At 34.5% G+C, this 25,121-nt stretch overlaps 1 long non-coding RNA gene across 1 annotated transcript in view; it reads left to right on the top strand.

The window, feature by feature from the left end:
• Positions 1-3,374: 3,374 nt before the first annotated feature.
• Positions 3,375-25,121, top strand: part of LOC118151446 (uncharacterized) — a 41,421-nt gene continuing 19,674 nt past the window's right edge. Inside the window, exons 1-2 of the long non-coding RNA XR_004739769.3 lie at positions 3,375-3,488; positions 24,738-24,891. This is a non-coding gene — a long non-coding RNA (uncharacterized LOC118151446). The remainder of the gene's footprint in view (positions 3,489-24,737; positions 24,892-25,121) is intronic.

The raw sequence follows: 25,121 nt of genomic DNA, 5'->3' as shown, positions 1-25,121 counted from the left end.
AGCAAATCATAGGAAGCAGGTTATGGATAAGGATAATGTATTTTGATGATATTCAAATTTATTCAGCAAAGACCATATAAGTCAGAACAGATTTGCTGGTTCATCAGTTGTGCTGCTTCTGCATTCTTATTAGTAAACTGTAACACATTTTACAAAGACTCAATCTTTTCCCACAGGGCACAGCTCTAGGTTAAGCCTAAAAAGCAACTTTCATTATAGATCGTTTATTGAAAGTGGAGTGAAGCAATTACAGTATCTCTCTGAAGAGGTATATTGGCCAAACACTCTACTTTGGAATAGTGCTTTATACTGGATTAGTTATTTAATACTTTGGCTACTATTGAAACTTGGAAATGTGTATAGATGCCCCTTTGGGCTTATTGATACTGTTAGAAAAGCAACAGATATATTCTGGAAAAAAAAATCATCCTCATCAAGCCTTTTCAACGTTAAAATGTAGACATTTGCTGATCACTGTTTTAGTTTTTTAATTTACGGAACCAGTAAAAGTTGTTTTGAGGATTTATGGAAATTAATATTATCCATTTGTCTCACAGTGGTAATTATTTTGTGGTGTGTTGATATAATCAAATTTTCATTCCGTTGATGTTTTGTACAAATTTTGATATAAAAATATAAAGGGTCTTCTTTTATATTTGGTGTGTGAATTTCCTCATTTGACAAATTAGAATTAAATATATGAGATCTATTTTTTTTTATAATTGGCCAATCATAAAATCTAGGCTTATTTTAGTCAAACTAGTGTTCCTAAGAAGTCAAATAGTTTCCTTAGAAATGATTGACTCTTTTCTCTTGAAAATAATGGATTTTTATCACTTTCATCTTATATTAGGGCTAGGATACTTTCTATTTCTTTAAAAGCTCCAAATTTTTTGAATACGTCAAATTTATTTAAATGAAACTGACTCTAGTGATTCTTTCTTGACATTTTCAAATATTATTCAAATTTAGGAAAAATTTTTTTGCCAGCTAGTAAACGATTGCTGAAATTTCTCTATTTAAATGGCATATCATATATATAAAATTAATAGCTTGCGAGAGATTGTCAATGGCATTGAAATCTGAATATAAGATGTATTTTATTAAATATTTGCACAGAGTTGTTATATATTTATATATGTCATTCCATGGGACTTTTTTTTTAACATTGTCATTTTAAAATATTCATTCTTAAAGAGATACAATAGAAGCATGCTTTATGTATACATTGCAGGTGCATGCTTGAGGCTATAGCTGTTATTTATAGTGTTACAGTTACTACACATTTATTTGTTCTTGATTTTAGCTTTTCCAACAGTGCATTTTCATTATCAAGGACAAAATCTGGTTCACAGATAAAATTTCTCACCCCCATAAGTATGATAAAAATGAATTCTCCAAAGTCGAAGTAACAATGAAAGAAATAAACTATAATAATGGAAGTAATGGATTTAGATGAACAATGTTTGTATTACTTGATGCATTCACATGATTTCTACTAGTAAAATCCCGTAATTCAAGTGAATGTAATTATTAAAAAGATATACATGATATGTACTAATGAAATAATAGTTTCTTCTTTTTCTTGGCATCACTGTGTTTTATTTCTTCCCCAAATTATTTTTGCTTCAACCATATAGGTGTAATATTTGGTTGAAGTGGAATTTCAATACTGCTTGCCTAGGTTCACAACTTGGCTCTGCTACTTATGAGTTGTGGTTTTGGGACATTTAATCTGTGCCTCACTTTCTGTTTTTAAATCAGAATAATAGAATAATTAATAGTAACTTTCTCATAGAATTGTTATGAAGATTAAATGAGTAAACACTTGCAAAAAGTTGAGAATAATATTGGCAGATATAATTTAAACAACACTGGAGTTATTAATCTCTCTATTGTTATGGACATTAATGTGTTTTTGTCATTGAGATGGAAGAGTGTTACAAAAAAAATTAGATGGGTGTGGTGGCGTGTGCCTGTAATCCCAGATACTCCTGAGGCTGAGCCAGGAGAAGAATCACTTAAAAAAAATAAGCAAAGAAAAAAGAAATGTGAGAGTGTTGGAGAGTGTTCGTTCAATGAGCACCTAGAAGTAAAAAGTGAATTGCATGAATAAATTCTCTCATTAATACGGTTTACTGTGGTTGTAATGGTGGGTTTGGTAAAGAAACAGAGATAGTTTTCTAGTCTCCAAAATGACCTGGCACTTCGACAGTTTAAACTACCTACTAAAGTTGGTAGAAACTGTATGCAGCCATCACTGCTGCTTCTGTTGTGACCATGGGGCCCTTCTTTTAGATAAGGAGTTATAGCAATACATCATATAGCATTGGAGTTTGACCATTGGTATATAAATTCTGATCATGTCAAGGTATCTTGTAGTGTTAATACACATATAAGTAATAATAATTGTAATACATTTAAGATATTACAGTGTACATTGTGTTATTTGGTTCCTTATGCAGTAGGTATAGATCACTATCTTCATTTTTCTGATGAAGGCTCACTGGCTTAGAGAAGTAAAATGCCTTACCCAAGGTCACACAGTTAACCATGGTGGCAGGAGGCATAGAACTGGCCTCATGTCTAATTTATATTTATTTTATAGCTATTTATAGTTACCCAAACTCTATTAAAGTTGACATTGTCTTAAGAAAAAGGTACTTATACAAAAGTAGAGTTAATATCTAGAACGTGTAAGTGCTTAAAGTCACTGGTGTTATTAATTAACTAAGAAAGTAGGACAAGTATTTACAATTGCTTTGGTTTATACTATTTGAAAGATTCAGAATCCTTGGTATCAGGTTGTTTTCATAATAAACAAAAAGCATATAAAATTTTTCAAGACCTTTTTCTCAATTGATATGTTTTTATAACATTCAGTTTTTAGTATAGTCTACATACCAAAATTAGTATATATAGTCTATATACTAAAATGAGAATTTTTTGAAATATATTTTACGATGAAATATGTATTTATGATAAATGTATTAGCAATTCTTAAAAAAGTGAATGAAGTGATTAATCTATCGTTTAGTAAGTAATTTGTGTAAAGACCCCTAAAATCATTAACAGCATGATAACTTGAAATCTAAAAGAGCTTATTTAAAATATAAGCTTATTAGCAATAATAAATGGACTTTGTAATGAAATATTTACATTCTTGCCCATTAGTATCTGATTAATTAGAATATTTTATACATGTACCAGTTTTTGCCAGGTTATACTGCAGTGACAATCCGCCTCTAAATTTCAGTGACAACAATATTAAGTTGATTTCTTGTTCATGTTACCTGTCTATTGCAGGTTGACATGTAACATAGTCTCACATTATTGTAACACAACCTTGCATTATTGTTCTTTCTTGTATGGTCAAAGGGAAAGGAATACCATGGTGGAACTGCAAGATGGCATTAAAGTTCCTGCTTGGCAGTGCCACAAGTCACTTGGGCTTATTTTGGACTGGCCAAAGCAAGTCATGAGAAGCAGTGAGTATTTTGAACTAATATTACCATCTACTACAAACATCATTATAATCCCTAAGCATGGACTCTGCTTAAGAGAAATATTGCAGTTTGTGTGTGTGCACGCGCGCACGCACACACTTATAAAAATTGTATCTCATGGACAATATCTACATTTTTCAGCTTTTTTATTGTTGGCTGGCATTCTAATTTTTTTATATCAAAATTTCCCTGCATTAAAAAAAAATATCAGCAAGTTATTGGAGTCAAGACTTAGGCTTCAAGAAATAACATCCCACAACCAACTAGTGTATCAGTTGGATACAGGGGAGTGTCGTAGAAAGTATGGGTAAAAGTACTGCTGTGTTCATGTGGAACTAGAAAGTTGTCAGGCATTATTCCCTCTCTGTATTGTCTTCTTTCCTTATTTCTATATGTGTGTTTTCTTCTTTTCTCTTTGCATATGGGCATTTCTCCCTGCTTTTTTATTCATTTTGTACTCAGCGGCAACATCATAGCCCCTTAGTCTACCTGTCTCAACCTGAGAAAACATCAAAGACTCAAGTATCTTTTCTGAATCCCAATTCTGAATTCCCAAAAGAGAGTAGCACCAACTGGTAGGCTGTAAATGGCCCACCAGTAATTTAAATCTCTGTGGATTAGGGGAGGTGAGAGGAGAAATTTGTAGGAAGAAGATTGGACAGACAATCCAAAAGCTGTCTATTATTTAAAGATTTAATTTCTTACTAAAATTGGGAACTTCAGATTTCTTTTTTTAAATAATAATTTTAATGAATATGTTTTAAAGAAGTTTTCAGTTATGGTGTTTGGGGAATTCTGATAAGCATACTGAAAAAGCTTTAAAGTTAATGAACAGGGTAGTTCTGAAGCTATTGGATATACTCATGTTCTTATATACACTTTGTTCTTTTCTTACCCCAGAGGCAGTGTTAGGTCAAGGCTCCAACTACACAAGTAGCCATCTCCTGTAAGACCCACGGCTAGTGCTTCTCTAGAATAAGGGAGAAAAAGAAAGAAATCCTCAACATTCTTTTAAAAAGATATTTCAATTTTTCTCAGACATTAAAATGTGCATTGTTTGTCTAATATAATTTCAATATTCTTTTAAATTCCATTAAGTTTAGCTGCATTGGCAAAGCAGATTCAATATATCAGTACTTATACTTTTATCTCCATCTTTTGATTTAGCAAGTTTGTAAACCTAAGAAAGGTAGAGAGGCTAAAATAGTGATTTCCCATATATCCTTCAACTGGATTCACTAATTTTTGCCACATTTGCTTATATCTTCCTACATACATTGTACATGTTTTACTCAATTAAAAAAAGATCGATTGATTCCCTCTGGAAGAACTTTATTGCCTTCACTTTATTTTGTACTGCATCCTCTGCTTTTTTTTGTCACATCGAACATGCTCCTATAAAAAATATAACTCAGTCTAATGTGAATAACCAAAATGGTTCAGAGGCCTTTTCAGTCACCTATTAAACCCCTCTGTTATGGCAAGAGATTTATTACAGCATAGGTATCACTTTACGTGTTGTCATTGGTTTGCACACACAATGTCTTTAAATTTTGTGTTGATGCTTGCTTTCTTGACCACTATGCCCGAGTTATTCCATTTCTTTTTATTTCTATTTATACATGCTAGAAAATGATTTAGAGACAACAGCAGGTGGCAGTGCTAGCAAACATTGTGCTTTTGGTACATAAACAGCTTGGAAAGGAATGTCTTTCAATACCACAGGAGCAATACAATTAGTAAGGAGTCCTTAAATGAAGACCTGTGCTTTTCTCTAATTAATTTTATTTCGAGAATTATTTTTTAAATCAGTTGAAAATTATGGATAAGTGTATTTAGAAATACTAGTTTAGGGACTGAATTTTGTTATCATTGTGGGATCAAATAACAGAAAAACAGGTTTGTTTTATCTTTGTTTCCGGCTAATTCCATAACCAGAAAAAAAAATGTGAATACTTAAAATTAGAAAGATTAGGTAGTTTGAATCCTGTTAAAATTTGCTGGAAAAATGTCACAGCAACATTTATTTTTATTGATGAAAAGGTAGTTATGTATTTTGAAATTTTGTGGCAAACTTTAAGAAAGCTCTTATCAAGCAAAACTACTCTGATTCACCAGGGTAACAAGCTTAAATTGCTCTTGACATTTATGGAAATAATTTTAAAATCCTCTTTCGTTATAATTTGTTTCAAAGACCATAATTTTCTTTCAATTTGCCTCTTACATTTTAAAGAAAAGGAACCTGACAAGCAATACATTTTTGTTATCGTTGAGGTATTTGGTTTTCACAACTTTTGTGTCATTTTACCAGAAACAATAAAGACTTTTTAGGAAGTCATATCAACAACTGTTTCATGTTCTTGGATTTTAATAGTTCTATACACATGTTTAAATAACTTATGTTTAATTTTTAATATTGTATATTTATAGGTTCATGTATCATCTAGATATCAGAATAGCAGATTAGTTGATTTCTGTTACTAATTGATGATTTAACTTATTAAGAACTCAGAACATTTAAAATTAGCATAGAATTGAAAGTTCATATAATTTAATGAGATCATTGCTTCAATGGAACTGAGGCCCAGGAGAGATTTCAGTGAAGAAGATACTTATTGGTATAGAAGGATCTTGTTGCATTCTATCTTGATTCTCAGGCTGTCTGAGGAAGAACTCAGTTGCAAATTATTGTTTTATTATACTCTTATTAGAACGACTGTATTCAGTAGGTTCTGTATTTTAATATGAAGAAAATTGCTGATAAATATTCTGTCCTCACAAAGAAGCATGCATTTTAGCCATTTCTTTAATTAACTGGTTAGCCTCATATGCCCATTTGTTAGATGGGTAATTAAAATTCAATGAGTCGGCCGGGCACGGTGGCTCAAGCCTGTAATCCCAGCACTTTGGGAGGCCGAGGCGGGTGGATCACAAGGTCAAGAAATCGAGACCATCCTGGTCAGCGTGGTGAAACCCCGTCTCTACTAAAAATACAAAAAATTAGCTGGGCATGGTGGCGTGTGCCTGTAATTCCAGCTACTCGGGAGGCTGAGGCAGGAGAATTGCCTGAACCCAGGAGGCGGAGGTTGCAGTGAGCCGATGTCGCGCCATTGCACTCCCTCCTGGGTAACAAGAGCGAAACTCCGTCTCAAAAAAAAAAAAAAAATTCAATGAGTCTTTCTGAACTATAGTTTCAGTGCTTTTGAGAAATACCATATATAGTGGCAACTATTATTATTCCTACCTTTTAAGACTGACAAGTGAAAAAAATGATAAAATGTTTAAGTTACATTAAGATAAAACAGTAAGTCACCAAAAGTTGTGAGGAGGACAATAGAACTCTTAGACGTGATTACAGATTCCCAAGGAGCAACCTTTCCATGAAAAACAAACAAGACAGAATGAAATCTTAACATTTTCTTCAAGGAAATGAGATGGAAACATTCTATGCATTACATGTGGAATAAATCATTTTGAAATAGAAGCACATTGCCCGTTCTCAATAAGATATCAATGATTTATTGAAGTTATTAACTCAAACACACAATTTTTGGCATACTATTGAAAGTTACTTTTGATTACATTTTAATTATTACTCCATTAAAACCTATTATTTATATACAATAGCTTTTTTATAAGATTAGGCAAATCAGTGTTTTTGAAAATTCTCGGGTCATGTGTGTAGCCAAGCGAAAGTGCCTTAGAAATAGAACTTTAGTTTGGCCTGTGGTAATCTGTGTTTTAAATTACAGCACAACTCATTCCAAATCAATATAATGAATTGATTTGTAATGTCTGAGGCAGGACTGCTTTCTTTGGATTTTGTCTATTGTATGTGCACTGCAGTTAAAGCATCCTTTTTCTGCATAATTAAGTCTATGTTCTTGGCCTTTCACTGAGTTTAAACTGGTTTTAAAAAGCAGAAATGTAAGTTAAGGGGAAATTATGCACATCCATTATTCTAAGTCTTATAAATATTGAAGCATTTTTCCCTTTTAGTGAGAAATGGAAGAGAAAATAAGGCTGAATGCCCTGAACTTTAGTTCTCCTTTCTGAGGACATTTTAAACTATTTTAATCCTGGGAAGCATTGAACATGCTTCCCTCAAATGCCTAACTGCCTGAATACACAGTTACATTTTTTATTCTTATAGAGATGGCAATGTTTAAATTACGGTATATGAAAGTGAGTGAACAAGATCAAGATGATGATTTGAATTCTGAAAATTCTGAAAAGATTTTGAGCTAATATATAAATGGAAAGAACTGTTGTAAAAAATCAATTCAACTAACATTTATTGAGCACATGTAATAGTGCCTTATATGTGGCAGACACTGGGTTAGTCACTTCGTAAATAAATATCTTCCAATATCACAACAACCCTGCAGGTTGTTTTATTCCACATCTACATATAAGAAACTAGAAAGTCAAGTTATTGAATCTAGGATTAAAATCTGAATCTTCATCATGATCTTTTGGTTCTAAAAGCAACACCAGTTGTCAAGTGCTAGAGATAAAAAAATGAATAAACTCAGCTCTTCAAGAAATTCATATGGGTGGTCTATTGGGAGAGAAAGCCATTCAAACAGTTTACATTATCATGATAAATCCCAATATAATGATGTACTATGGTAAGGAGGGAATTATTTCTGATAATGGGAGCTAAATGCGTCATCATTGAGATGTGAAAAGTATAATGCTGAAGAAGTTAAAAGTAGTGTTGCATGGCTGATTTTGAAGGACCCAGAATTTTATGCTCAGTAGCTTAGGACTCCTGCGTTATTCTGCTTTCTAACAACCCTCATGACTGGTTTCCTAAATGGTTGTTAGTGCTAGTGGATTTGATACTTTTATGTCTTTGAATATACATTTGAATGCTTTGAAACTCCAAATTATTGAAAATTAGTAATTCTCTAAGTTTGATTCCACTAGACTTTTGTGGACAGGATACAGATTGCCAGGAGTTATTTGCAATTCTCATTAACAAAAATATTGTTTTATATTTTAAATATACTCATACTAACACAGATTTCAGTTGTCAATAATTAGTGTAAAAGAATGCATACAGGATGAAGTACAGGTAGTACTGACTTGGCAACTTCATATCACAATTTTCAGGGTTTATAAAATTATAAATGGGATTTCAGACAATGTACATGGCTGCATTAGAGAGATGACTTTTTGGAGTTTAGATTTTAAAAAATATAATTGTAGACAATATTTTTGGAGCTGTCAATAACTGTCATGTTCTCAAGTATATATTTGCTGTCATTACATATGACAACTGATTGAATTACAAATAAGCAACCCCTATAAATGGATACCTTGCAAGGTTTGCAGCTGTTGGTAAGTCCTATATTGTCAGCTATTGGAGATAATTATATTTTTAAGTGGAAACTCAAAATTTTAAATTCAAATTTAATCGTAATTTGGAAATCGATAGAAACTTTAAATACTTGGAGTGTCATCCTACATAATATCTTATTTCAGCTTGGGGATATTGTATTTTCCATCTCCTCAATGGATAATGTCTCCTATAATGTTATCCAGTTATATGGGATTTATTGCACTGTTGGTTAGTGCTTTTTTCTGGCCTTAATATCAGTAGTTTTATTTTGAAACAAAAGTTGTTGATTTATGGGTATATGTATAAGTTCTGAAATACTTTTCTGATAAAAAATATGGATATAACATATATTAGGAACTTCAAACTCTTAGAGGGCTCAAGTTACACTTTTCTTCAAGAAAAAATATTTTAAAATGTGTAGCATCACCCTGGAAAGAAATAATTACATAGAAATGCAACTGTTCTCCCCATAAGCACTGATACTGGCTCCTCCCACATCTGTATGATTTTATCGGTTGTTTCTTTTAACCACAAAGCAGGTTTCCTTATCACTGTCGGAAGCATGAAATCAGACATCAAGCTTGCCATTAAAACTTTTCACATTTTTCCTAAATGTTTTCTAACCATGAAAGTGTAATAGAAAGAAGGAGATTTGACATCAGGAAAGAAATAAGCAATATTTCTTTTTATTATGGATGTCAAAGATCATTAGATTTTTTTTTTTTCAAGATCTCTGGATTAAAGGTGTTTAATATTCCTTAGACAATATATGAGTCAGTTAAGCTATAGTTTCTGTATCTATATACATGTGTGTGTGTGTTTAATCTTGTTATTGCTACTTCTTAATAAAACAGAAACTCATTTCTGAGGTTCTTTGTAGGATATTATACTGGGTTAGAACTCATTTTTATGCCTTGTGTATATAAATAGGCCCAAACAGATTTTTGACTTCACCATGGCAGTATTATGAAATAACTGTGATACCAAATGATAGCCTTACTATTGAATTGTTTAGTACCTAGGAGGCAAAAATCTTAAATTCTTATTAGCTTGTTAATATGTCAGATATAATTGGAAAGTATGAAGTGTTTCCTAATTATTACCCTAGTAACTCCAACTCTATGTAGTTTTGTTTTTTTTTAAAACAACATAAAGAGGTGTGAGCTTTGATTAGTATTTGGGATCATAAAATAACAGATTTAAGGGTGTAAAGTGTGTAAATGTCATTATTCTAATAACAATTCAAATGTATAAGATGAAACCTTTGCATAGCCTTGAACAAATTTGCTCCCAATAGTGAAAATCCTAAATTGACCATTAGAGGGTGCAAAGGTATTGCAGAAATGAACAGACTATTCCTAGAACGAGAAATAACCGAGAGAAGTATATCTTTGTGACCATGAAATGCTTAACATTTCAGAAAACATTCAAAGCTTCCAGAGCATTTCGTCGAACATGAGATAAGTGTATGCTCATCTGAGTATAATCCTACTTTTCTTACTTGAGTTCTTCTGAATGAGCAAGTTGTCACTATGTTGGTTCTTGAAAAGCTTAAATAAGATCAAATCAGTAAAGTGATGTTAAAAGGGGGGATGCCATTAGAGTTGCTACAATTGAAAAACCGAATCCAGGATTTCATTTTTTTTAGATCATAAATTATCATTTTAGAGAAATTTAGATTATAAGTTTTACTCTTCATCTGTAAAGACAAACTTTTGATTGGGGAGAAAGAATCAATTCTTGAAAAAAAGAGGCTTTGGGAATGTTTGGGAAAAAAAGACAAAATTGCTGTAAGTATCTTCTAATTCAATACATAATGCAAAATTTCTATTTATTTTTTAATGTGGCCATTAAGATTATTTTCTATGTCAGATGAAATCATTTTGTGGCACATAGGTATTGATTGACCTTAATAGGTTCTTTGGTTTTTTGAAAATTTTGAGATACAAACCCACCAAACCTAAACAACAACGAATCCAACATTAACTGTAAATATTCATAGATTATTTGACAGGAAGAGCATGCATGCAGCTTGATTCTGATATAGCATTTGTTTTCATAAGTTTTCCTTGCATAGTCTTAGTTGGACAGAAAGATGAGATTACATTTTTAAAAAATATTTTTTGTTTGTTTTGCGATATTTAGAAGAAATTGGAAACTGCATCTACTGTTATTTATAAGCGAGAGGAAATAAAATAATGAATACTGAATATTTAATTTTAAGGGTATATCTCAAAGAACTGCTTTAGACATAATCTCTGTGATTATTTTATATCAGCTTTTAAAAAATAAAAACTTTCGAAGTGAAATTTCACAGATGTTAAGTCAATGAAAACATTTTATCTTGTTGTTGTGGGTTGTCATCTACTAAGAGATGCCCCAAAGCTCCCAGCATTCCTCATTTTCACACCATTGGGACCTTAGAACCACAGGAAGCACCTAAAAATTATCATCCTTATTTTATTTATTTTGATGACTATCCTCCTTATGGAGGAGCTGAATTAAGAGAGGATAAGGAGCAGTAACTAGTCATCTCAAAAAGTCCAGAAGAACAAATAATTTAGCTGTCAATAATTTTTTCAGTATTGAGTTACCTTATGCCAGGCATTGGTCAACCTGGTGTATTTTAAGATCGATTAGTACTTAGTACTTAGAGGTTTAGGAAGCTGAACTTATTGTTCCTTTAGATTCTACTGCTACTCAGAAGATGTAAGATCTCTTAGTACCTTTAACAAATATTCCAGTCACTCCAGTAATTTCTGGATGCTACAGAATTGGGTATGACTGAGTTATGAAAGGCAGTTGTATTTTCTAATTTAGTGTTGATATGAGCCTTCTGTGGCTCATTATGCTACATTGATACTCACCATAGTAGTCAATTAATTTTGTACTTCGATTGCACATATTTGATACTATTTTGACTTTTAATGCCAGGGAGGGCAGACAGTTCCACATTGGAAAAAAAAGGTAGTGTTTAGAAGGAGTTGTGTTATACTGTGAGTATGCCTGTTTTTTTCTCTCTCATAAGTCAGTGGGGACAGCCAAAGGTTATTTAATTCATTCCTCAACCTGTCCTAAGGACTCTCTGCCATCCTTCAAAGACAGATTGATATTTATCTTCTTTAAATGTCTCAAGGGAAGGAAAAATCTATAAGCTACCTTGGTGACCCATCTAAGTGTGGAATAACCCTCATACATTTATACAAGAAAGAATGAAGAAAATTCTAGTTTGACATAAAAGTCATCATTTATGATGAGTCACTCTGAGAATGAGGGGGCAACTGCACATTTCTTCTATTCCCTTATGGGGAAGATGAATGACCTCTTACAGCCTTAACTTTCCCCTTGTGTTCTGCTTGAAATAATCGTGATCCTGTGAATGTTAAATGAAAGAAAATCAAGAACAGCTGTCAGGCAACATATATAATTTTGGGAAAATGAGAGGTTGAGGAAACCCCTGAATATCTTCCTCTTCAGCATTTTTTTTCATAATTCATAGCTTGCTTTCTGACTTTCCTCTGGTCACATCTATTTCTCCCAACTCATTTTCTCCCAGACTCTTGTCAGTGACTGCAAGCTTGAGTCATGACAAATCATGGCACTCAAATACACAACTCTCTAAGGCTCTGTCACAGAAAGGAGGCAATTAAAGAAGAGGAGGAGGAGAAAAGGAAGGTGGAGGAGCCGACTTAAAGTGAATGAGGCTGAGGCTAGGCAGGCCTCAAATCTGGAATGTTCATCTTAGTCCTGCCTTCGAAGTTGATGCCCCAGGGGTAGGGTGAATGGACGATGGGTGAGGGGAATATTTTCCCAAGAAGAAATATGGAAAATAGATGGAACCTCAACCTAACCTTAATACACCATTCTGTTAGATCTCAGGGATAACCTGTTTCCCTGGCCACACATACTAGTTTGGAAATTTGAAGAAAACAAGATATAAAAAGCAACCAAAGCAGGAGTTATATTTGAATAATACAATAATTTTGGAATAATTTCTCTGGAGAAGGTCTATTCAAGAGTTTTGTGGATATGATGCTATTTTAATGAAACCAATATGAGAAATGCATCATATTATCACCTAATCAAGCTGTGATAATGTTTCCATTGGATATTACATCAGTATTCTGTTCTGATTCCAGATGAAATTTAAGGTGTTGACTACCTACTATAAAGTCCAAAATTATGTGGATTATGGTTACTTTATTCCCTCCTCATGTTATATGTTATGAATTTAGACTTTGAGGCATTCTTGCTACTAGTTTTTAGATTACACTGATGAAAATTGTAGAATAAAACTTGATTTGCCTGCATGCATTTTTGTTTAGGAATCACTGCTAGCTTTTTTGGGGGGCAAGAAGAAGAACATCTAAGCATATAAACAGCATCTATTAATATTGGGCTTCCTTTGAAAAAGCTATATTTCAAAATTTTAAATATTTCAGCTATTTAAAATGACTGTTCCTTGAAGTTTCAAAATATTGTTCTGCATGCATAACCTTGAGCTTAAGTTTTATAGATTTAAGTTTATGTTCTAAAATAATGCAATTCTGGCTTAGGGATAGGGGATGGGAATGTAAAATGATTCTAAAATGTAAAAATGTTACTTTTAAACTTTCTTTTATAAAATATATTATTGAGCCTTCTAGGTATTTTAATGAATCCCTTGTTGCCATGGACCCATCCTGGTTGTCTCCTAATGGGAACCCTACTTCCACTCTGTCTCGCTCTAATTCATTGTTTGTTTTATTTATAGTGGCCAGCATTATCTATTTTTTAATTAATAGACTTATTTTTAAAGCAGTTAGGTTTATGGAACAATTGAGAAGAAAGTACAGACAGTTCTTATATATCTCTCCAACCTCCCACAGTTTCCATTATTACTAATCTGTTCCTACATTTTTATCACCAATGAGCCAGTATAAGTACCTTATTATTAACCAAAATCCATAGTGGACATCATCATTTACTCTCTGTGTTTTAATCTTATGATTTGGGGGTAAGAGATCCAAAATAGGTATCACAGGCTAAAATCAAAGTGTAAGCACAGCTGCCTCCCTTCTAGAGGCTCTAGAAAGAATGTATTTTATTGCCTTTTTCAGCTTCTAGAGGCCACCTGCTTTCCTTGCCCTGCAACTGTGTCCTCCTTCTTCAAAGCCAGCAGCATAGCGTCTTCAACTCTCTCTGACCCTCTGTTTCTTTCATCACATCTTCCTTGTCTATCTCCTTGTCTCTTTCTGATTCCCATGTTATAAGGACCATTTTGATTATATTGGGCTCATTCAGGTAATTTAGGAAAATCTTCCATTTTCAAGACTCTTAGTCACATCTGCAAATTCTGTTTTGCTGTGTAAGGTAACATATTTACAGGTTTGGGGGATTCAGATGTGGACATCTTTTGTTGGCCATTATTTTTCAACTAGATGAACTCTCTTATATTTCTAGGTCACTTACAGATTCCCTGTCTTCAGCAATTATTCGATTACATTTCGATCTAATCCATTTACTGTACCACTTATTCGTCATCTATTGTTGTCTTAATGGACTTACTTTTCTTCTTATCCAATTTGTATTCTATGGTCCTTTACCACAATTACTCACTGGAAGATACTTTCAACACCTCTCTCCCCCCTCCTGAACCCTCTCCTTCCTTCTGTAATATTCATCAGGCTGTGTATCCAACCAACTCTCTGCCTACCTACTTTGCCCCTGTCCCTGCACCTGGCAGCAGAATGTGGCTAGGAAAAAAACTCACAGGTTCAGGAGTAATCTTTCTTATCCCCTTCCTCCTGTTTCCTTGGATGCCGAGTGACTTAAATAACAACCTATCCTGCCTCTGGCCTCTCATTCACTCTGAACCGAATGGGGGAGTTTTGACTTTACTTACTTGGGCATTTGAAAGGAGGAATTGGAGCCTCTCCCTCCTCATCCTTGGGATCTGGCTGCTTGCAGGAAGTATGAGGTCCCCTCAGCTCTGTGCTGTGCTGCTATGAGAGGGCTCTGACCCTGTGGAGAGTTTTCAGTTTTCCAGCACTGACAATAACTGTGTTGGTGAGCCTACCTAATTTTGGGGCTTTAATATTAGGAAGTTCACTTGCTCACAGATATCAGACACATTTTCCAAAATCAAGATAAAATAAAAGTAGTATCTGGTTTCCTATTTGCATTTTTCTCACCTTTTTTCTCAATTGAGAGAAAACTGAGTCCCTTGAAACTCTCACCACTCTATCTACAGTAGCCCTCTTTTTGCAGATAGCACTCTATCTGCAGTAGCCACTCTCAATTGCTTTGTCCTGAATGATTCTTCTTCATAATGCTTGACCTATGTATTTATTTGTTTGCTGTCTGTTTCCTTTGCTAAATATAAGGTACATGAGGGTAGGATGTTTGTTTTAGTCTGTTCCTAGAACCTGGAACAGTTCTTGGCTCATAGCAGGTTTTGAACGTATATTTGTGGAATGATTATTGAGGGAAAGAATGTGAGAATATTTTCAGTATCATCTGAAGTTTCAGTTTTGACTCTTGTAATTTTATTTTGCTTTATTACAAATATATCAACTCTCAGTGTTCTAAGGAAGAGGTAATTGATTTGGAGATTAAGCATGGTAAAATATAATAACATTTCATGTTTTAAAAGTTAAAACAACTACAAATCAGTGAAAAATTCTTCATAGTAATTTTCCATGAAAGTTTGTAATAACTAACATATCAAATTGTGTTTGCTGGGGACATTCTTTTCTTTGTCAATCAGAGGTATAGAATAGTAATTTAAATGTTGGAATCTAAGCAAAAAAGCAGAGAGATTAATATTTTTACAACCTCTGAAAATTAGAAAAAAAAAAGGATAAGATTACTCTTAAAAGCATGGTATAAAGTACAAATTGGCCGGGCACCACAGCTCACACCTGTACTCCCAGCACTTTTGGAAGCCAAGGCAGGTGAATCACATGAGGTCAGGAGTTCAAGACCAGCCTGGCCAATATGGTGAAACCCTGTCTCAACTAAAAATACAAAAATAAGCTGAGTATGATATCACGCACCTGTAATGGAAGCTACTCAGGAGGCTGAGGCAGGAGAATCGCCTGAACCCTGGAGGCAGAGGTTGCAGTGAGCTAAGACTGCACCATTGCACTCCAGCCTGAGTGACAGAGTAAGACTCTGTCTCAAAAAAAAATGAACAAAGGAATTTTGGTTTGGAAAAAATAAATTCCTTTTCCCCTCTCTCTGAGTTCAACTGGATTGAAATAATACAGATATAATAAGAGATCTTCTTTTGAAAGCCATAATGAAATTTGGCTTCTTTAGCAATGGTTTGAGAAATGCTATTAGACAAGACAAAAGTCAATTCCAATTGTCAAACTGAAAGATGCAACAGACATCTATTGTTCTTTTCTGGTAATAGACCCACGTTTTCCTTCTAAGAGTTTTCCTTCTCCCATTTGTAGTCCATGTGATTCACATGGGCCCGACTGCTCTCCTAGGTCCAGAGGGCATCATGAGGATCAAGCTTGAGTGATCATCATATTCCATTTCTCTGGCCACATTTACTGGTGAACATTTACTATGGACTCATGATCCAAGCTGTCCTGATTAATGCGAATGCCAGGACTTTTGTTGGAGCTCTTGGGAAGGAAGTAAGCATTGTAGTTGGAGTTGTTCTGCTTAGTAGGGTATAAGATTATTTAAAAAAAAATTTAAAAAATAATAAAAAAGACTGTGGCTGCCAGTGGCTATGTTGCTTGAGGCAGGCCAACTCATGAAAATCCATTCTCCAAAAACTAATTATCTGAAATTAAATTTTTCTAATAAAAATTTGTAGTATGGAAAACATACCAATTTACCAAAATCGTATTTATTTTAACAACTTGCCACAATTTATACTGGGTGAAATGCTTTTAAAAGCTTATGAAGATTACTAGTTTAATTTTTCTTCATATAAGCAGTTCAAATAATGTTCTAGTTGATGAATTCTAAAGATTATAGGGTGACTTATTTTTCTTAAATATATATATATTTGACATTTAGAAAGCAATAATTCATCACAAGTAATCAATAGCATTTCATGTGAATTTTTTCCAATATCTGTTTACTTCACATATTTTTTATGTCTTTTTATTATCATCAACATTTAGCATTCTTAAGATCCCTCTGCTAATTTTCCATGTGACATTTGAACCTTAGTTTATTTCTAAAATGTCATAGCAAAATGTAATATTTGGGGTGACTTTTCCTCTCACTTTCTAGTTAATTTTATGCTTTTGACATATCTTCTTATTTTAAGGATTTTTAGCCAATTTTGATCCTTCAAATTTTTGTATTTTTTGTGTCACATGTCAAATCTGACATAGTAATCATATAGTACATTATAGTAATAATTGTAATTGCTTCTGGACATTCTAATTTCCTAAACACTGCTTTGAATAATTTTACCTTTTTACATCAAACCTCTTAGTGAGTTATTTCCAAGTTCATATACCCAATTATTTATTGTGAGAAATTAGAATAAGCATTCATTTCTTGTGGATGATTTTTATGATATATTTTCTCTAATTTTTGACATGTTTAATTCTATTTTGTCAATTCCTCAAATGGCATATCAGTCTACTTTACATCTAGCCATTGTTAACCAAAATTTCTGAAAAGAGTTGACAGTAGACAAATTTATGTTCATGAATTTGCCTTTGGAAAAAAAGAATTTTGATAAAATGTTCTAATATCCTTTCTATCACAAAGGAGAGCCTTACTAGTTATGACTTTAAGGCAGAGCTGAGAGATAGAGACAGATTGCTGACAGTCTCATCTGACCACCTGGATCCTGCGATTGAATTCCCAGGAATGTAAACTGTGAACTGGAGAATGGGCTCATAACATAGAGAGTATATTAGGAAGTGCTCTTGGGACTGCACCTGTGGAAGGGAAGTGAAAGAGGCCGGTTGGTCTGATGAAGAAGTTGGGCTGTGATGCACTATCACCAAGGCCCACAGACAATCCCACCCTTTCTGGTGATTGCAACATGTTGGCTTGATCTAGGTCAACTCTCTTCCTAGCATTATGGGACCAGCGATACTGAATTATAATTAGAAGCTTACATGAGAAACATGGAATGAGATGAAGAAATTGGAGACTTTTTTTCAGCTCGTGGTAGAACCTCAGGAACTTGCACAGTGTGGGATTTCTGTCTGGTGACTGTTTATGTTTTCTAGATGTGAGATCTCTCTTCCATGGAATGTGTTGGACAGAATCATAATGCCACTTCTACCTCCAAAATCCTCATTTTACAGTTTCATTATTCACCATCAATATTTTTATGACAAAATTTAATTTTCCTTATTTTCTAGTTCTGGAAAATTCTCATCAGAACCTCTACCGGTTATAGCTCCTGTGTAAATCCTTTTGCCTTTGACTATTACCACTAAATATATTGTTTCATAAAGACAAATGGGCACATACATATTTTTATTACATAGGAACTATACTATTTGTGGAGGGGGCATCTCCAACTAGGACTTGCACTTACATTCTGTATAAAATGGGGCCTGTTTTCTTTGAAGACCAGGACTGCATGGTCAGCTGCCACAGGACTTCGATCTGTCTCTGAATGCTTCGAAAAACATAGACCTTTGTATTAGGTTTCTTAGAAGGATACACAGAAATTTTATATAATGCATCACAGAGCAAACTTCTAAAAATTCTCTGAGCACCTTTATCCCTCTACTGAAACTTTCTCAGACATCTAATGGTTATTCATTGAGTGGTTAATCAGTTGTATACACTATTCCAGGTGCTGGGGAAACAGAAGTAACCACGATGGAAAAATTTCTTAAATATTTTAAGTTTACTAGCATAGTGAGAGAAAAGAGATACTAAACAAGTAAACACAATAAATAAACAAGATCATTTCAAATAGTGATAAGTACTATATAGAAAATATAACAGGGTAATAGAGAGTGGAAGGGGGGGCACGTTAGATAGTATGATTAGAAAAGGTCTTGATGGGGTGACACTTTGGCTGAAAACTGTACAGAGAGAGAGAGTTGACTATACAAAGGTCATGGGGAGGAGAATTCCATGCAAAATAAATAAATAGATGAGGGTGGTGGCATAGGCAGGAGCTAGATCGTACATGGCCTTACAGACATAAATAAGTCATTGGTTTTTGTTTTGATTGCAATAGGACTCCAGTGGAGACTTAAGAGAACATATAATCTGATTCATGATTTAAAATGATCACTGTAGATTTTGGGGACATAAAATTGTCAGAGAGACAGCTATTGTAGTAATCCGGGAGAGAAGTGATGATGGCTTGGGTTTGTGGAGTGTCAGAGAAGATAGTGAGAAGTGGCAGAATTATGATATATTTTGGAGAGGAAATCTTAAGACTGGCTAATGATTGAGATAATGGTGGGGAAGGTGGCAGTGAGGAAAAGAGAGGAATCAAGGATGATAACTTTCCTGTTTATTTCTTCCAGCAAGCGGTCTCCTCATAAGGTGGTATTCTTCCTTTACCACCACTGCGTCTGCCGCATGTCATGTTAGTGATGGACTCCCTCCCAGGTGCTCTCTTCAGAGACAGCCCCTGGGAAGTTAAGTTCATTGTTTGCTCTGGCTGCCTTGTTTTGGAGAAGGAGGACTACTGGAATTCTGATAGCTGCACGTTTCACTCTTGATAACATCATGTTGTAGTCACTTAGCTTTGTTCTTACCATTACTCCTGTCTTAAATTGTTTTGACCTCTCTTTCTGACCTCCAACCCTTTCTCACCTCTAGAAAGACATTTTTGTCCTTCAAATATTAACTCTTCTCTTTAATTCTTCCCTCCTTACCAGTAGAATAGATGACTCTCTATGCTTTCATACCTTTTTGTACTTATCTCTAAGATTTTATGCCACATTATGTCTTCTTTGTTTAACTTTCTGTCTCTCTCATGAAAATGTGAACTGTTCAAAGGTTAAGAAAATGTCTTTTTTAAAACAATGTTTGTACTCCTAGCACAGAGCCTGGCACATTATAGACTCTGAGGAAATGTTGGTTCAGTTAAAGGCACTGAATTACTTCTTGTTCTATTTCAATTAGTTTTGTTTGGTAACCACTTATTTAAATAGTCAAAAATATGTCTGAATAGCACCTACATGCCATTTCTTACCAAACAGTTATTTTAGGTTCTTAATGTTAATTTAAAGGAGTATTTAGAATTTTACATTATATATTTTCGGTCTCTAATTTCTTTGCTTTGCTAGAACCAACAGATGACTCAGAAAGTTAAACTTTATGTGTTTACTATGGAAAAAATGTTGAATGTTCATTGACCTCTAGCCTTTTCCCCAGACATACTAATATTCATTCTTAACAGCATCAGCTCTATGCTGCTTGATTCACTTGTCACCAGTTCATTGCAAAGTTGCCACATAAACTGTACTTAAGGGTGGAGGGTGTGGATCCACTAGGCTTTTTCTGAGAAGTATCTTGCTTTAAAAAGCAACTGTAGAGATGCTGATGGTGAGAGTGATGTCATGTGTGTAGATACAGATTCATCTTCTGAAGACATGCATTTCTTTTAATTTTGGAAGGTACAGTTTTTTAGGCAAAAGAATGGGAGGAGAGAAACAATTTGATGATTCAAATTTAAAACGGGAAAGACGCTCCTGTGTGTCATATTTTGGCAGGCAGGGACAGAGGGATCAATGCACCTTTCACATTTTCCCAAGGTGAGAATTGTACTAACTTTAAGGTAAACTGGGAGAAGGCATTAGTTGGTAGAATATGTTTTTAGAGTAATAAATTTTTAGCAGGGTTGAATAAGCATTTTTCTATGTTAATCATTGAAGGGAAACCAAAATAATAATTTTTTTGACCAAGAGTAGAACTGAAAATTGTGTCACTATCACCAGCATCTAAAGAAAGTTATAAGGTAAGTCTGTGATTATATTTGAGTCTCAAGCATTTTACTGTTAAAACATATTGGAAACAACCTGGTATTACCTTATCTTAAAAAAGCAAACAAACAAACAAAAAAAACCTATCTCTTAACAAAATTTCCACACCAACCTGGTTTCTCTGCTTCTTTTTACAGCAAAGGTCAACGAAAGAGTTACCTATACTTCCAGTCTCTAATTCCTCTCCTTGTATCTCTCATATATGTACTCTTCTCAGGTTTTTGCCATTCCACATCCCACCAATGTTGCTCTCATCAAGGTCAACAAAGACCCTCAGGCACTAAATTCGATTCTCAGTATCTTACTTGACTTAGCAGCATTTTACACAGTTGATAATTCCTGTTTCCTGAAATCTCTTTCTTCACTTAGCTCCCAGGACACCACACTTTCCTGGATTTATTTCTGTATTTCTTTGTGTCTTTTCTCTCTCCACTTTTTTAGTTTATCTTTCTTATTATCCTGTCCTCTTAATGTTGGCTTGGTCTGGATCTCAGACTTTAGAAAGCCCCCTCTCTATTCTTCCTATTTTGCTGATCTCCTGTGCCTCATGGCTTAAATATTATCCAGTGTCAACAACTGCCAAATTTGTATCTTTGTCTCAGAGCGCTCCCACGATTTCAGGACCATATATCCAGCTGACTATTTGAAAAATCTGTTCATAGGCTGAGCATGGTGGCTCACGCCTGTAATTTCAGGACTCTGGGAAGCCGAGGTGGGTGGACCAGGAGGTCAAGAGATTGAGACCATCCTGACCAACATGGTGAAACCCTGTCTCTGCTAAAAATACAAAAATTAGCTGGGCGTGGTGGCACACACCTGTAGTTCTAGCTACTCAGGAGGCTGAGGCAGGAGAATCACTTGAACTCTGGAGGCGAAGTTGCAATGATCTGAGATTGTGCCACTGCACTCCAGCCTGGCAACAGAGTGAGACTTTGCCTCAAAAAGAAAAGAAAAGAAAAATCTATTCAGATCTCTAATAGGTATTTCAAAATTAACATGTCCAAAAATGATTCTTACTCTTGTCCTCCCCACAAATTTGCTTCACTCACATACCCTGTATCAGTTAAGGACAACTTCAAATTTCTACTTGCTCAGGCCAAAAATCTTAGGATCATTTTTGCCTACTTTCATTCTCTTAGGTTATATTCATTCTATCAGAATGTACCTTGACTCGACCTTCAAAATATATACAGGGTTTTGCCACTTCTTAAAATCTCTGCTCCTCCCTGGATCTAACCTATTGATATCCCTCATTGGGATTATTGTAATAGTTTCCTAACCGGTCTCTCATTTTTATACCTGTCCCTATCCAGTGTATTCTCAAACAATATTGTGAGTGGTCTTGTTAAACTGTAACCCAGAGCAGATCATTCTTCAACTTGAAATGCAAGGGCTTTCTATGTTTTTCAGAACCAAGTCCTTACAATGACTTTTACAACTCTGCTAGGCCCCTTTACTTCTCAGACGTCCTCTGTAACTTTACTCCAATCACAATGGGTTTCTCACTTTTCCTTGAACCTACCAGGTGCTATCCCACATCAGGACCTTTGAACTGACTTTTCGCTTTTCCTGAAATGCAATTCCTCCAAGTAACATGTATGGTATGGCTCTATCTATATCGCTCTTCAAGTCTTTCCTCACTTGTCACCTCTTCAGTGAGGCCTATTCCAAATAAGACATTTAAATTTGCAACCTCTTTGCCTGTGTACTCCAAATGTATATTACTCTTGGTCAATTTTTTTTCTGCAGTTCTTTTTATCTTTTAATATTTTTTATATATGGCAGAAATAATGGTTTGTACAGCTCAGTAGATTGCTAGGCTATAGTCTCAGTCCTCTTGCATTTAGGTGGGACATGTGACTCATTTTTGCCAATGGAATGTATGAGGAAGTGATGTATATCATCTCCAGGCCAAGATCTTTAAGAGCAGGTGTTCCTTTTCCATGTTCATTTCTTTTCTTCATTTCTTGGCTAGATGCAGATGATTGGTGGGAGCTGCTAAAAGGAAGGAGCCTAACTTTCTGCATCACAGTGCAGAAGGATGTCCATAGAGCACCTAGTTAGACTGTGATGTGAGGAAGAAAGCAATCTTTATTCTGTCCCATTGTTATGTTCAGCCTCTATTCTGATTGGTTAATGCCTGTGCTGAGGTAGAACGCTTCATCACTGATAGGCATACAAATGGATAATGTATTCTCTTGAAGCAGTGGGCTAGGTAATAGCTGTTAATGGAGGGGAGTGGCAATAAATAAAACATGGATATTTTAGGCATGGTAAACAATTTTGACAGTCTCCTTAAATGAATTCAATAAAGATCATATGTCTTCAAGGTTATGAGAATTGATGATAATTTGGGCTAGTTTGTCTGAAATTTATATCTTAACTTGCAAATTTGAAGAAATTCAAATATATATATATTTTTTAATATTGTAGATGTTTATAAACAAGCATTTAACTTAAACAGTTATTCTTGTTAACATAAGTTTAAACAAAACTCTAGTGAATACATGCCTTGTTTTCCTAGCCATGACATGCATGCTAACATGTGATCTATACCCTGCAGAGTAACAACTGAATCTTAGTTGGGAACAGATTGTGTCAGATAGGATACTGCAGAGAAAGAAGAGGAGAAGGCTCTACATTCCTGAACAGATGGCATAGTAGATCTTAGGGACAGACATGGAGCTGAATCCCAGGCAAGGCAGAAATCTTAGATAATGAGATAGAACAAGGGAGAAAGATCTCTGACCCTACTATAGATGTCTGAGTCAGAAATTGGGAGCCAATTATTGTATTTATGGTTCCAGAAACTAAGTAAATTTTCAGGTGAAAGGAGAAGAGTTCAGGTGCTACTGAAGGTTTCAGTGGTGATGGCAGGGAAAGAGCAGACATTTTCGCCATTACTACCCAGTAAGTGCCACGAAAATGCTTTATTAATAAACCAAAGGGTTGAGTAAGCAGTCAAGTTTAATTTATGGATTTAAAAATGACTAATAAACAATCTTCAGTTATTTAATGTGTTAAAATATGTTTGATTATACTTTGGTAATAATCTGAATGTAAATTTTATTTTTATAACATCAACTTACTCTTGTTTATGTGAGCCAATTTTTAAAAATGAACAGTGTATATAATGACATCTTGGGATACAAAGTAAATATATTATTTGTACAAAAGCCACTTAATTAACAGTAACTTAAAATAATCATTTTTTTTAAAAAAAGACAGCATTATTTTAAGAGACATATGCATTATCCCTGTGTGCCCAGAACTAGTGTGCATGTAAGTGACCATGAGTGTCAATATTTTCAAAGTCCATGGGCCAAGCATGTTTCTTCAAAATGCAGAAAATTGGAATTTTCATATGTAATCTCACGTGCTTGACTTTCTACGACAGGAAATTACCGTTTGTTTCTAAATTGAACAGTTAGGAAAATATCTGGATTATATAGCTGCTGATTTTGTGTTGAAATAGACATTTGTTTCAAGAAAAACTGCCCCAAACCACAGTGATTAGGATTCAATGCCCAAGTGTATGGCACTTCATTGGTAAGAATGAGGGATGAGCAAAGTTGTACTTACTCATTTTTGCTCTGTTGGATCTAGTTGTGTTTTCGTGGTAGCCTGGAAGCAGTGTTGACCCTCAGCCTGCTTGCTGAAGATATGATGGCTGATGTTACTGGCCTTTTATCAGGTTTCTTCATATTGTGTCCATATTACCCTCTCACGGTCCATAGGCAGGATGTGAGTGTTTTGATGAATCGTTCAGAGGTTGTTCACTTTTGATTTTACGTTTCAAGGGAATCAAATCAAGTATCTTAAGGAGATCACGCTATAGTTACTACCCTAGTTAGAGCCACATTTGGTAACACTATGTGAAAGGATAATGTTTTGAGAATTTTGTTTTTAAAAAAGATTTCTCTCTCCCTGTTATTTTCTCTTTCTTTAATGCAGGTAAAATATTGGCTGTTTCCTTTCCTCAGAAATGGTTTATGGAAGATCATAAATATAAAAATAATAGCTAAAATTTATTGGAATACCATTTACATGCCAGGGCTTTACTAAGCATTTACAGATGGGAACACTTAATTCTCACAGCATCCCTGAGGTAGGTACCATTGTAATTCCCATTGTTCAGGTGAGTGTAAAGCTGCAGCAGCTACATTATGATTCTGCAAAGCAGAAATTGCTGTCTAGCACTTTCCTTTCTAGCAAGGTGTATTAGTTCACTCTTACATTGCTATAAAGAAATACCTGAGACTGGGTAATTTTTAAAGAAAAGAGGTTTAACTGGCTCACAGTTCTGCAGGTTGTACAAGAAGCGTGGTAGTATCTGCT

This window comes from Callithrix jacchus, chromosome 2 (genome assembly GCF_049354715.1).
Source record: "Callithrix jacchus isolate 240 chromosome 2, calJac240_pri, whole genome shotgun sequence".
NCBI lineage: Eukaryota > Metazoa > Chordata > Mammalia > Primates > Cebidae > Callithrix > Callithrix jacchus.
Note: the sequence above shows the minus strand (reverse complement) of the source record. Positions and strands in the feature narration are given on the sequence as shown.